This window comes from Rhamphochromis longiceps, linkage group LG7 (assembly GCF_057381845.1).
Source record: "Rhamphochromis longiceps isolate RC_006_pf linkage group LG7, R_longiceps_female_GT1.1, whole genome shotgun sequence".
Classification (NCBI taxonomy): Eukaryota; Metazoa; Chordata; class Actinopteri; order Cichliformes; family Cichlidae; genus Rhamphochromis; species Rhamphochromis longiceps.
In genome coordinates this window covers 1,714,733-1,730,223 of record NC_140563.1, presented here as the reverse complement: position 1 = coordinate 1,730,223, position 15,491 = coordinate 1,714,733, and positions in this window count along the sequence as shown.

The following is a 15,491-nucleotide window of genomic DNA, read 5'->3' as shown; positions in this document are numbered from 1 at the left end:
CTTTGCTGGTCTTCACATGGACCATAGTATGGATCCAGTACACACAATGTTAGCCAGGTAGATTGTCTCCCTCTACCTTAACATGGGGACAGCACTTATAGTCACATGGACCGACAAAGACCAAGACAATGTGCTCTTTCATCCCACAGACCTGCTACTCTGTGGTATTCAAGCTCATCTAGTCACTTCAGCGAGTCTGTACCCTGCCATGACTGTTTGTGAGGGTCTTTTCTTTCTGGGGAAGTGCCTGTGTGATAAATGTGTGGTTTGGAACAACAGCTGAGACTAAGACTTGGCTCGGGCTTCCCTGTTTTAGACACAAGTGTGGTTTCCTCATATCTTGGCTCTTTGTCATGAATGACCTCTTTCATTTTTCCCCTCCTTACAATAATAACCAAATTCCTCGACTCAGCATTTAAGAAAAAAAAGTTTTTTCTCATATTTGTTTCCACTTCTGTCTCTTTGGCATGCTGAAATGCCAGGTCACTGTAGTCACTGCACGTTGACTCGCAGGATTGCAGTGTGTGGGCACGTTTTAGTGGATGTTTGTTTGAAACATGTTTAAAACATCCATCCACTTGCCAGCTTTTTCATTCACTAAAATAGTTCTCAGTCTCATATCTCTCTCTAGGTGGAGACAGCTTAGACATTGTGCTCAAAAATGTCACAAAGCATTAAATTAGATTTTGCAAAACTGTCACTTCATACATGAACTTGCGCAACGTGGAAGCAGTGGACCAACTTCTGTATCTTTTATGTTAAATAAATCATCTACCGAGCTCCAGCAGTCTGCACACTTGAAAGACTTTCAGGTTTACCTTCAGTCAGTTCATTCATTCATTCTTTGCGTTGCCACTTCAACCACCTATTCATCCTATAAAAATAGGGGGCCTAACCCCCATCTCCCTCAGCCATCTTTCATCCGGGTTTGTGGCCCTCCCATATGTTCCTCTAATCTCTCCCTTGTGTCTCTGAAATGTCAGCGCGGAGGAGTGAACATGTACTTGCTCGCTATGGATTTCTCATGGAATGCGCCATCTTCGGTTCACCCTGCAACTTTGCGTGTTTTGATAGGCGGTGATTATGGAGTATTTGTTTTCCTAGTGGGTGTGGGAACCCAACCTGTTAGTACACTACCAATGCGAGTGGGTTGCTGTTTCTTATGAAGTAGCCGTGCCTCATACGTGTTGAAGCACACAAGCGTGCTCTGATAATTAGATTAGATGGGATTAGATTGTATCTGTAATTAACCTCGAGGCCACCACGAGGTGTTTTTGTTGACAGTGGGAGACAAAACGAATGAACTGGTCCGTTGGGAAGAGAAAAACCTGTATTACTGGAGAGAGATGGGTGTCAGGCCAGATGCAGGATACTGTTCAAAAATGCGGTGTGTTTACAGCTTTACGTCAAGCTTCATAACGCACAAGCATCTGAGTTTTATGTGCAGGTTCAATTCCCATGCATGCATGAACGAGGGTGGCTGCTTGCGTATGTGAGAGAGAGCGTGCATGCCTTCTCCTGGTTGTTTGTGTTTGAGAGCGAGCGCTCTAGGAAGTCACAGAGGTTAAGCCCCAACTATCTAACTCATTGGTGAACGGTGGAGGTCTGTGATCGGCGCTTAGTGGAGGAGGGGGGAAAAAAAACAGAGAGAATGAATGATGGAGGGAGGGGAAAAGGGAGGCCCCTGCAGGACAATTCCCCTGACATTGGGTCATTCACAGACACAGGAAATGCTTGACCTCACACCCTGAGAAATGTCCACAGCGGTCCACTTGTGTTAAAGGTGTAATTGGGCATAATTAGAAGCTGGCAGAGAGAGAGAAATGTGGACGGACTCGCACGCCCCACATGCCTTCTTTTGGCAGCCTGCGACACACCGGAGCCAAACTCTTACTGCACAGAGACGGCAAATACCATATCTAAACAAGCAGCGAAAGGTTCACAGCAACAGGAATCCTTTCAGCTCAACTGCTGATTTTCCAGCTATAGCAAGAAAAGTCTTACTCTTGATATTATTCCAAAAGATCAAGAGAATGTGTGTTGTGTAATCACGAGTGTATAGCAGACATGCCAACGGTCTTTTGCCTTCCTCTAAACAAGATAATATTCTGTTAATTGGTGCAGCAGATATTGCCTCTGCGTTCTGATCCCCTTTGTTCTGGCCTCGTGTTCAGAGGAGGTGCAACCTCTGCTAGTGCTGCAGGATCTCCACAGCACATCAGCCTCTGGGCCCCTTGTTGATATTCTTCTTAACCATATGTTTCATCTTCGCTTTACCCTCCGTCGTATATTGCTTAACTCTCCTGTGTATGTCAAACACAGACGCCTGACATGAGCTCACCAAACACCCAGCTGTTTCCTTTCAGAGCCGAGGCAGGAATGCGCTTTCGTTTGGGTCTTTCATTCATAAGAAATAAACCATCGACCCGCATGCTGGTGTTTTAGCAAGAGTCAGGCCTGCCAGCCGCTGATGTGATACTAGGTTTAGGTTGCAGGGGACTGAAGGGGAGGGGCAAGTCTTGGGAACGGAAACCTGATGAATGGAGCATGAGGTGAAACTCTCTACAGAAACCTGAGCCAATGAGGCAAGTTTGTACTTTTGAAACTTGAAATTAGGCTCTTTATTCTCTGGTCAGAAAAACCACCACCGAGAATGATCTGATCGGATTTAAAACGACAACAGAAGTGACAACAAGGGTGGAAACGCTGCATTCATCATGAAAGTTTCTTCACCTGGAGCCAAAATGGGTCGAGGAAGAACCATAAAAGAGATGGTGGGGCTACAAAGAGCAATTCATGCGAAGGGTTGGTGGAGCGGGCAGGGAGGGGGTGAGCAGAGAAGCCAGTGAAGTCAGTGATCACTCAGGAGGTCTGGAACTCTGACCTTTGACCCCATAGCAGAGCGGATACCACCATGGTGAAAATGTGAGCGGTTAGGTATGTGAGCCCCCCGAGCCCTGGCGGAAACCATTCCCCCCATGATGAATGGGATGTTAGCATTGACACAAATTGGCCCATAATAATGACACAAGGCCGCTAAGCACACAGACACAAAGTGACAGAGTGGGAATTACAGAATGAAAGAGCGGGCAAAGAGAAAGAGAAGAAGAAGAGATTTTAAAAAAGTTATTCAGGAAAGCATTACCTTACCCAGCGGGACAGCCGGGGAGGGGGAGGGGGAGATTTATGACCCAAGGTATCTTTGGTGTTTTCTCTCCCCTCCTCCGAACGTTGGGATTGCAGAAAGTCCTGGAGTTCAGAGGACTCCAGACACACTCAGAGGCAAATTGTGAGGCTGGCAGAGTCACGCACACTCACACACTTTCTTGCCTTTGTTGCACCTCTGTAATGTCCGTCCTTAACTGCCTTCGCTCTTTTCCTCTCGTCTTCAATCCGTGCCCAGTGACCCGAGAGTTCACGTCACCATAAAATACAGTATATGTCTCGCTGAAAATAGATGCTGCATTTGCATTGTGACAGCAGAAGAAAACACTGGCATCTCTTTTTGTAGCTTTGACATTGCATGTTTTTTTTCCTCTTCCTTTCACTAAACAAGCATCTCTCTGTCTTTTAGGAAACACATGTATTAGATTAGGCATGTTGGGAGGCAAGGGTCACACTCCTGTCAGTAATTGAAATGCGATTATGTATGAGCTAACATGATTACAGGGGTGAGGGGCTGAAGGGAGGGGGGTGATTGAAAGGTGAATGCCAGCTTGTGATGTACGGCTGCTGAGACATTCCAGAGGTAATGGAATATGAATGAGTTCCCCATTTTGATCCTGATGGCGACTGATCGCAGTTCACAGTATTTCTGCAGTCTCCAAGACTGAAAACAAGTATCAATCATCGTGGAATTACTTTAGTTTGGTTGTCTTCTCCAGTCTACTAATTTCCTAGTAAATAACAATTAATCTGGGACTGAATCAATGACGATGAATGGATGTGCTGGGGTTCGGTTGTCAGCACGATCACGTGGGGCAACGCACGCGTCGGAGTGATATCGCACGCTTTCTTCAACGATGCTGATTTAGGTCTCTGTGAGTAGCTCTACAACAACAACGCCGGACCACCACCTCTTTGCAAGATGACACCATTTTTCAAAACGAACAGTTTGCCGCGGTCGTAGTTTGGTTGTGTTTTAACACAGAAATAACCTGATTTGGTTTAGGAAACATCACAGTTGAAGTTCTACAGCTACATCAGAGATTGAGGTGTTTCTACCAGACGTGGAGACAGCTGTGACTTGAGAGGGGTTTACTTCATCAATCACTTCCTATAATGCAAATTGCTAATTGGGTGATGTTTCAAGAGTAGAGGGAGAGAGAAACAGACATAAAAAGTCATGTCAAAGAAAAAGAAAATGGAAGATATTAGTACTAAAGTTCAAACATATTCTGGTCATGTAGTCTGGTCGTTATTTCCTGTGAACGCGAGCCCCAGCGTACTGGGGCTACCATTGGGGACGAGCAGGTACAAAGCCTATATGGGTGTTTCTGAAGAAATGTTATGCTTGTGGTTTGTTGGCTTTGCAGCTCATGGTGCAGCCTCACTACTATGTGAAAGACCAACCCTAACCTGACCAACATTCACTGCATCAGTTACAAGTTAGAACTTGTGGTCCCTGATGCTGTAAAACATCATACGCTGCTGACTCATTTTCATATATTTAATAACTCCAAAGTCCAAAAGCCAAGTCTTGATCTCGGTGAACGGCCTCGCCGTCGCCTCCTGCCCTGCCCGCTTATTTGCAGGGACGAATGTAAAAGAGTATCAGTGCACCACAGATGAGCCGTTCACAGGAAAGCACAAAGTAGAAACTTGATGTTTGTTGTCAGCGCAGACTGTTTTCATAGTCTAGCCAATCAGAATATGCTATGGCCTCTTTACTTATTCATTTATATGACTGACAGCATGCTGTGCTCTTGCATTTTGAGATTATGTCATCTTTAGGTGATGTCTATAAGTACTGCATCCTGTTTTGTTTTCCCACTTCCACCTTAGCTTAGCTGATTTGCTAGCAGCTGTGCTGGCTTGAGGGCTGAGCCTCCAGTCTTTTGTTCAGCTCTCTTTGTCTGCCTCTCCCCATCATGCTGCAGCAGGACCTTTGCCGGGCCTTTACCATAAACATTCTGGCATTAGGCCTCCACGTTGATGTTGTGTCAACTGATACTTTCGATGTTTCAATCAGCGATGTATGTACCAGCCGGGAAAAAGTAAAAATATTTACGGGGCAAAAACATGTGAGCTGGTAAAGTAAAAGTTGCTCGCAGCTGGTTAACAGAAAAACAACCTCAAGGATAAAAACTCAGTGGACGAGTGGCGTAATTTTGCAGCTAAACTGGAGCTTAAATTAATAGTTTAAGCTGCCACCGGTCACGTCGGATGCGTCTTTTCTAGCGCGATATTTCTGCACGCTAAAACACCCTCGGAGCACTTTTTATTTAAGCGGGGGCTTAATGTGTGTGTGCCAGAGAGGTGCAGACAAATGTGGCATAAGGTAGAAGTCCATGAAAGGAAACTGAGAACAGAGGAAAACTACAAGTTACAGCGGTCTGACGTAGAGATTGCAGTTTTGTAAGAAAAACATATGCGATTATCTTTATTTCCAGTTCCAGAGAAAGCAGAGGAAAAGAAAAACAGACAAAATAAATAAAGAAGTAGTGAGTTAGTAGCAGAGGTTACTGACACACTGGTTTGTCTCTTCAGTTCAGTTTGTTATAGCAGTGTAGGCCTTTTTTGTGGGCGGAGCTGAACTAGCCCCACGTCATAAACTGTGACAGAGCGTGGCGTTCACTTTTCCAGAAATGTAACAACATGTTGCTTTAACACAGACTATAAAGTCTGTTTGTAACCGGCACAGCGACCTCAGCAAATCACAGTCTTACTAGGCTCACCTGCATTATCTTATGGTCTTTACCATTTATAACACAAAGTGACTTAAGCCGGCTGTTGTTGTGCTGTGTGCTGCATAAATAAAGTTGAACTGAATGAACTGTATCTGGCTCGCAGGATGTTAAAGAGTGAGACATGGGCCATGTATAGACTCAGTGAGCTTTGAGGGTTTCTCTTGTTCCTGTGTTTCAGTTTCACTTACTGCAGCTATGATTCAATATTTAATGGCTTTAATGGCACAAAGCACACCATATAGAGCGAGTATAAATGTCACGCCGTTGTCTACTTGTGTAGGCTACTGTGTAGGTTCTCTAAGGAGAAGAATGAGGTTTGGGGATGTCCAGACTCTTCCAGTGTTTCATCTCACTAACCAGAGGCGAAACGCTGGAAAGATTTCTTCTTTTTGTTGATGAGGGAGAAAAAATGAGTTCAACAACCTTGCAAGAATACAAAGGCAACATTAGTATGAGCACGTTTGTCTAGTTTTGGTTTTGGAGATGGATGATTTCACTTTGGGAGTTTTGCAAAACTGAAGCGTTTCCTTGGAAGCTCCAGCTCACCCAACCAGTCTCCTGAAGTGCTCCTTTCATTCGTAAACCAAGCGTGAAGGTCAAGGTTGTTCCGGATTCAAAGAAGAGAAGAGGTGTAAAACTAAACTGCCATCAAGGATCGTTCTGAACAGAACTCACACAATAATTGATCATTCTGCAGCACAAGAGTTGCACCTGACTAACCTGATGACACACTCCCCGTGAGCAGTCAGGTTACAGTGCTCTAGATGTGGCTCAAAGTGCAGCTTTGCTCATATCCGGCACTTTCAGAATCAATACCTTCAGCAGACATTTGTTGCGCCTTATTCTAATTGGGTATAAGAGATCGTCACATCTGCAAAACCCCGAGAGAGCACGCCTGCAGAGGCGCTGCAGATAGTCTGATAAGAGTAAACTCATCACAAGCTGGCACACAACAAACAGGTGCAACCAACAAACACAGGAACTGGTTGTTTTTTCCCTGAAACGGGTCGCCTCCTCCAGCTGTCAGTGCTACGCCATCGACTGATATTCATTTCTCTTCCAGATCAAAAATAGTTTGGCATTTGTGGGGACGGAATTTCCTCAGTAACAGTGGCTGAAGAAAAAGTCCCCAGCATTCTCACAGATGTTTTACTGTAGCGACTTGGATAGCCTTGATAGCTACTGAACAGTTTTCCCAGTCTTTAATTTTTACATACTAGTATATTAGATCTAGTACTCGTAGTACTAGTGTTTGTTTTTAAATCTAACGCTTGCATATCTTCTAAATTGCACTGGATATACACCAATTATCGTCTCCACCTGGCACCACCTTCCAAAAGATTATGCTAGACCACGTATGCCATCATGGCAGTGGCACCGCCTGTTGACTGGAGCCTCCCTCAGTGGGACAGGGTAACCTCCACACCTCCAAAACTCCTCAGGAACCGCTTGATGAATCAGGAAATGACTCCCTATACTCCCCAACGGTCCAGAACTGAAGGGCGAACGCACCAAAGCAAAGCTATCTGCTAAGATTGAACGTTCCAGGATGCTCTTCTGCATACCTCGGCTGCAGCGAGCGGCAGCTTGAAGTACTCTGATCGTTGTTTGATTCCCTCTGACATCAGTAAGACATTTTTGCCCAGAGAACTGTCACTAACTGGATATCTTTTCAAACACTGTGGGTCTGTGGGAAAATCCCAGTCGACCAGCAGTTTGTGCAACACTCCACGCCTGCATGCCCAAACGCATGGCGCTGCATTAACAAACCACTGAGCAGGTGTACCCAATGAAGTGTCCATGAGGACTGAGAGATATTCTTACACATTGTGAAAAAAGGAGTAAATCATTTAATAATGTATTATATACTTTAATGAACACACCGCTGTTCCCGAGAAATATTTTGAAGGTGATGTGTGTTTGGAGTGTGTGTCGTTTTCCTGTGGCTGATCTGTTGCACAGTATAATTACCTCATTTTCTTGAACTGCACATCCAGTTCAGGGTTGTGGCCGATCGAACACGAGAGCAGATCCACACAGTTGAATAATACGTATGAATATAGAAACATTTTAAAGAAACGAGCGGTGGTCAGTGTGTATTGTTTGAACTCATTTTGTTTTCCCTGTTGCACGTTTGTCTTGAATAATTTCACTCACAGTGATCGGTCAGATTTACTGTCCCACAAATACAAACGGCGTGTTGAAACAGAGGCCACAAGGACATCAAATGGAAAATTTCCAGTCATGCTTGTATCTGCTGCTCAAGTTGCTCACACCCCCCTGGCATGTGATTTCCAACAGCCACAATACTACAGCCACCGACGGGTGGAGTGAAAAACACCGATCATCTGGATACGACACAATTGACCGGCTGAAGCCTCGGGTCCTGGCGTTCACGTGGAGCTCCTTTCACCGTACCAGCAGACCAAACATACGCCCCCGTGACAACGACACATGCTGTTTTGGCTTTCACTGATGTTAAAGGCTTGTTAGCCGTTCACATTTCAAATATAATCACCGACAGATTGCTGCCATCCTTGAAATTCTATAAAAATGATATTAGCGCATCGGTCCTCGAGCTGTTATGTGAAACCTTTTCAAAGCTTCTATTTATTGTCGATGATTCACCGTCACATTTTGGCCAAAGTAGGTCAGCAGGCATCTCGTAAACTGTGTTGTGTTTTATCCAAAATCACAGAGCCCGTGTTTGTTTGCTGTTTTTGCTTCTTGAATAGTTTCAGATTAAAAAAGGCGAGTGAGTATTACGTTAATTTAAAGCGACTGCAGCCTCAATTTGCGCTTCTTCACTCTGCCCTTCATTAATGTCCTGCGTTGAATTTTACAGTCACTGTTATGCAGGCAAGTTTAGTCGTTTTCCTCTGAGATCTCCTCAAAACTGGGAGTCAGCAGCACCCCACGTACCAGTTGTCCCACATTAGACGTACAGTATAGATACTCTGACCTCTGCCACTTATTGTGGACGAGGGATTATTCCTAGTGGGTCTCCTTCCTGCTCCCATTTATCTTTCTTTCACCTCCTGATACCCCCAACCCCACGCCTTTGCTCTCTTTCCTTCTGTAATGTCTCAGCTGTTGCCTGCAGGCAGGGCTCTCTGACTGAGTGCCTGCTCTGTTATGGGTTCATTGGGCTGGTATGCAGCAGGAATCTTTGGATCAAGGTAATTTCACACTCTTCAACTTTTTCCCAGGCTGTTAAGCTTCCCTTTACCTTTGTGCCACTCAGAGAGCGAGATAGGGAGCGACACATGTAGCCGTTAAACATACACAGCGGCTCAGAGGCTGACGCCACCAGCAGAGCCGAGGGAAAGGCTCCACAGATACGGCCTATAAATTAAAGTCCGACACCTCAGTTTCCCAAAAGGATCAGATTATTGCAGGCCGATCCAGCGTGGTGGTGGGGAGTGCAGTGCACATTCACGTGCGCCCCCTTCATTCGTCTCTATCACTGATCACTAAGAAGATCAGATACTCTGTGAGCGTGGGTGTGTGTCGTGTCTGCTTTCCTATTTTCGTGCATTTCTCATCAGATGTTTCTGCTTCCTGCAGCTTCTCTCTCACACGTGTGATTTCTGCATGAAGCGCTTCATCCCAAAGCAGAGCACTTAGTGTTGTTGTTAGTGGCAGCAGACAGACGAGCACCTGATGGAGCCGAAAAAGGAGGGAAACCCTCTAATTGTTGGAGCAATCTTGTGCTCCTGTGCCATCTGTTACCATCTGCAGGAGAGATATAGAAACAAGGGCAACAGAAAGCAGTACTAGACGCATGTGAGGGCTGCGTACGCTCAGGTGTTCAACATATTTGTGTTTTGGGTTTATTTTTAATGGCTTGGGTTATTTTTGTAACGGTGTAGTTATGTTTTTTCATGTTTACGAGCTGTGCCATCTGTTTGACAGACTCGGCGTAAAGAGGCAGATTTTCTTTGTATTGGGAGCAGTGTGTGAATCATAGGTTAACTACTTACTGGGTGATACTTATTGACTCGCTCTGTCTGTTTGTTGTGCATTTGTGTATTTTCTAATATTCAAACGCATTCGGGCTTTGCTGACGAGCTGTGAAATCTCTTTGACCTCTAGTCCTGTGTGTTTTAGTCTAAGCTTGTTGTGATCTCAACTGGAAGTCCACAGGATGTTGATCCTCCCGAAGCACCAACAGACACAATTTTAAAACATTTTTGGGCAGAAAGTCCTTGCATTCTGTTTGTATCAAGGCTGGATTAGCAATGCCTTTGTTGTTGCTGGGCATAGTGAAAAGGGGGGAGCGATAGGCTGGAACAGTGATGCAGTATCAGCAAGCAGCTGTTGAATGAGTGACAAAGTCAAGGGCTAGTGATACGAACATGGGAAAATCCTGGAGGAGCTGGAGGGGAAGAGAGCGGCAGCAGCTGAGGCAGCCTGAGTGCATAAGAATTCAGTGTTGCTGTTACGCAGAGAAACAGACGAGAAAGTCATGAAATATTCACATTATTTAGGAGCTGGAGCTCAAGACCTACCTCTGTAGCTGGCTTATTTTTCCCCAGGCTTGATGACAGTATTTGAGGTTGTTGGTGGGGTTCAAAAGACGGGTCAAGCATGTGAAGGGGGGAGGGATGGAAGCAGGGATGGAGCGCTGGGGTGGAGGAGTGGAAGAAAGATAAATGAATACCAGACGCTTCATGTCTTGTGTAAACTGAAGGTCTGCCCAAATCTGCCAGACCTTATTGTTTCGGTGACACACCTTCCATGTCACAGATTCTATAGAGAAGCGTTTCAGTCTCATGGCAAGCTGTCACTCATACCTGTGATGGGTTTAAAAGTAAGACGGTGTTTAGTTATTAATGGTGCTTTGGCTTTGTATTTTCAGCTGTCCTGCATGGCTGATTGTCTATGAAGAGATAAGCAATCTTTTTCAAAGGGGAAATGTCACTGTATTCACCCGAGTCTCTCACCCGGGTCTCTCACCCGGGTCTCTCACCCGAGTCTCTCACCCGGGTCTCTCACCCGAGTCTCTCACCCGAGTCTTTCACTCGGGTCTCTCACCCGAGTCTCTCACCCGAGTCTCTCACCCGGGTCTTTCACTCGGGTCTCTCACCCGGGTCTCTCACCCGAGTCTCTCACCCGAGTCTCTCACCCGGGTCTTTCACTCGGGTCTCTCACCCGAGTCTCTCACCCGAGTCTTTCACCCGAGTCTCTCACCCGAGTCTCTCACCCGGGTCTCTCACCCGGGTCTTTCACTCGGGTCTCTCACCCGAGCCTCTCACCCGAGTCTCTCACCCGGGCCTTTCACTCGGGTCTCTCACCCGAGTCTCTCACCCGAGTCTCTCACCCGGGTCTCTCACCCGTGTCTTTCACCCGAGTCTCTCACCCGAGTCTTTCACCCGGGTCTCTCACCCGAGTCTCTCACCCGGGTCTCTCACCCGAGTCTTTCACTCGAGCCTCTCACCCGAGTCTTTCACCCGAGCCTCTCACCCGAGCCTCTCACCCGAGTCTCTCACCCGGGTCTCTCACCCGAGTCTTTCACCCGAGCGTCTCACCTGACTGTTTTGTGTCGCTGCTTTGGCAGGACAGACAAAGATGATCTTTTTCACATTATTACCTTCTGTACCTGCTCTATTTTAAAAACGGCATCCAGAAAGTACATTAGCCTGTGGCACAGGTGCCATACGAATACAGTTCGGTGCCTGATGAGACGAGCAAGGTTGTAGTAAGAAGAGAAGAGAACATTTCCCTTGGTCAGTGTGTACACCTGAAGTGGATGTCATCTTTCCAACATGTGCCTTGTTTAAAGTAATGATCATTCCTGCTGTCTGCACTCACTATGCAGCCGTAGCTGTGATGTAAGCCTTTGGGTGGAGAGAGATTTCAAAATGATTTTCTTTTTCATGTTATCCTTTCAAGTGCCCAAGAAACACTTTGACATTGTGTTACTCAAACTAAAAGGATATGTTTCACCTGAAGGAGCTGCTGGTGGTGAAATCATCTTAAAAATGACCGTTATTGGTGTTACAGTGTAATAATAATAATAATAATAATAATAATATAATTCTTATACTTATTAGTGCAACAGACAGCGTAACAGGGAAATTATTCACGAGTGGATACAAATACTAAAGCTGATAATACACTCTTCAGGGTTACTCTGTTTGAAAATTCAAGATGGCTGCCCTTTTAAAGATGGCTGCCCTTTTAAAGATGGCTGCCCTTTTCACAATGGCCATCTACTCGCTTTTTTGTGTATTTTTAATTCAAAACAATTAAAAAGATTTACTTAAAAGGACATCGTGGTGTCGTAGCAGAGGGAGCACTTTGTTTCCTCGCTGTTTATCCGTCGTTCACTCTTGGGTTGATCGTTAAAGGTGGCTTACAGGAGCCAATATTTAGAGCAAGTTGTCAGCTGTTCGGTTAGCTGGTGATGCTGGTTCCTCCAGTCTGCATGTTGGACAACATGCTAAGCTCCAAACCGTCCCTGATGCATTCAGCAAGGTGTGCAATTTTCCTTGCATGTAGTGCAAGTCCAGTTTATAAAAAGTGCTTTGAGTGCTTGGTAAGAATCCGGTCTTTAAGTGATGACGTATGAACCCTGCTTCCAGGTCCAAACTGTTCTGCGTTTATTAAGGCTGTTGTGTTTTTAACATGCTTTGTATCTTGTTCTATTTAATCTGAACAAGCTCCTAAAAACAGTCAATGATCACTGTCAGCCTCTCACTTTTTATTGCTGCTATTCATTTTAAAGCTCAGTGTTTAAACCCTTACGATGTAACTGCAGCCCAGCCCATGCAGCAGTATATGAATGACTAACCTCGTACTGTGGATGGATTATCTCAGTTGTTCTCCTGCTGAAGTTTGGTCCGTTTACAGCATCCTGCCATGCGATTGCATTTGTCCCTGACCACCAGAATCCCTCACGTTAACTTTTATCGAGTGGAAAAAAGTGTTCATCCTCCAGCTTCACTGTGTTTATGCTATGCTAACATAGCTGTGTCGCTAGCAGTCACGTAGTGCATCATTATATACCAGGTAGCCAAACTTCAGTAACCCTACAAACATCACTGCTGTTTAGTTTTCTGTCTTCATTTATGTTGGAAGTGATAGCAGAGCTGTACGTTTGAATGCTTCAGAAATCTCCCAGTCAGAACTAGAGATGGCACGATACCACTTTTTTATGTCCGATACCGATATCATAAATTTGGATATCTGCCGATACCGATATGAATCCGATATAGTGTTTTTTAATCAACAAAACTGTTTTTTTTTTAAATATCTTGCTGCATTTTGTATAAGTTCATACTCAAGTTTAAAACAACAACTACACTAAAGCTATTCTGTTATACCTATATGCAAAAAAATATATATTTCATAGTTCAGCAATACTGATCAATCTAATAAACCTACACCATCCTCCCTATTCTGGTATTTTAAAGAGCACTTAGCGTAAATATTAAGCAACCTAACTAATAGGGTTCCAACTCCCAGCAACAACAAAAATAAATAAATAAAAAATAGGGAACCACCCCTCACGCTCCACCTCATGATGCTTAATCAACGTAATCAACCTTAATTTGATGCAGTGTGGAAAAAAAATGCACAGAAATCAATTATTTTTCAAGAAATATTAAATAGATTCAACATCTTTCTTCAACAAAATTGCAGACTGCACAGATGGTACCTTCCCAAAGGAAAAAGTACTATAGCTTACTAGGGTATATATTAGACTTAATAGTCACTATGTACAGTAATTGACTTCTATTCATTTTACATCAAATTAAAACTTTGGGTGTCAGATAATTATTTATTAAAAGCTCGACATTTTAAATGAGAATAAGAAAGAAAAGTATGTCTTTGTGCCCCCTTTTCCCTGTTAATGCCCTATCGGCCCCCCTGGCTAAACTTTGCTAGATCCGCCCCTGCACAGTTACCAGCGTCAGCTACGTAGAAAAAGATCCTGGAGTAGAAAGTAATAATAAATAAATTCTAACAACAGCTGATCAAGCTTAAACGTGCTGCTGTTGTTCAGCCGCTGGTTTCCTCTTTCTGGTGCAAAGTGGGCCAAAAACAAACCAGAGAGACGGACTCACGACAGAAAAGCCGATCAGCTGATCATTAAGCAGTTTCATGATTGAAGTCGCAGCAAGAAGAGAGAGACAGAGGCAGTCGCTCCAGGTATCGTTTGTTAAGCTAAACGCAGGAATGCTTTACAAACATTCAGAGATGGACTTACACACTTGCTTTACTTCTCTCGGGGATAACTTTGTCGGAGATGAAATGCCGGGTTGCTAGCGAAGCTCCAAATGCTATCCAGACCACCGACAGGTCCCGCATGCCACAGCCGCTCTATCACGTGATGCATACTGCTCCGACGTGCTAACGTTCTGAGGTGAGTTACGGCGTGTTGCAAGTTTTGTGAGGTGCTTTCGTGATATTTAATGGATCGGATTACATTTTTTATTTTTCTCCGATATCCGATCCAGTAATTTAGGTCAGTATCGGACCGATACCGATACGTAATATCAGATCGGTCCATCTCTAGTCAGAACATGCTATATCATCTTTAGGTGGAAACTAGCGAGCTAACTTCCTGCTAACTTCTAACTCTGTTAAACTTCATAAATTTTGTTTTGCTGGATGCCTGGATGTTAAACCTGGTAGAGCAGCCACACTGATCATTTTATTAAAGATGAAAGAATTTAGACAGTTTGTAACTCTCAGTGATGCTGCAGTGTTCGTTTGACTTTGGGACCTGGAAATGGCTAATGACGTCAGACTTAAAGACCGGATAGGAAAAATAGGATTCCATTCAATTCAATTCAATTCAATTTTATTTATATAGCGCCAAATCACAACATAAGTCACCTCAAGGCGCTTCATAGATACAGAGAAAAACCCAACAATCATATGACCCCCTATGAGCAAATGAGATTCCATTTATGTTCCGGTAAATCACTTGACTGAATGGCTGATTCAATTCAGTTTTATTTATACAGCGCCAAATCACAACAACAGTCGCCTCAAGGTGCTTTATACTGTAAGGTAGACCCTGCAATAATACATACAGAGAAAAACCCAACAATCATATGAGCAGCACTTTGGTGACAGTGGGAAGGAAAAACTCCCTTTTAACAGGAAGAAACCTCCAGCAGAACCAGGCTCAGGGAGGGGCGGGGCCATCTGGATTATTTATGAATTTACACAGACAATTAACAGATGTTGTTGAAGTCAAAGCTGTAAAACTCAGCTTTGGGTTCAGTATCGACTGTTTTCGCTCAGTTGATGCTGATTCTGTGCTGGAAAAGTTATCTGAAGATAACTGGTAAAAAACAGTTTAAGCTTTACCCAAGGTAAATGTGTAAAGCACTTTGGGGTCCTTAGGGACTAGTAAAGCGCTATACGAATACAGGCCATTTACCATGCATTAAATTTTGAATCTGAATTGAATTACAAAGCACTTAATTGCTGCTTGATGAATGTTTAATGTCTAAAACAAACTGTTTGAGTCACAGGTCCATAACAAAAGTAGAAGCAAACAAGTCTTTGTGATTGTCTTGAATTTTCCTCGAGACCAAGAACCAAATTTTTTTTCCCCTAATA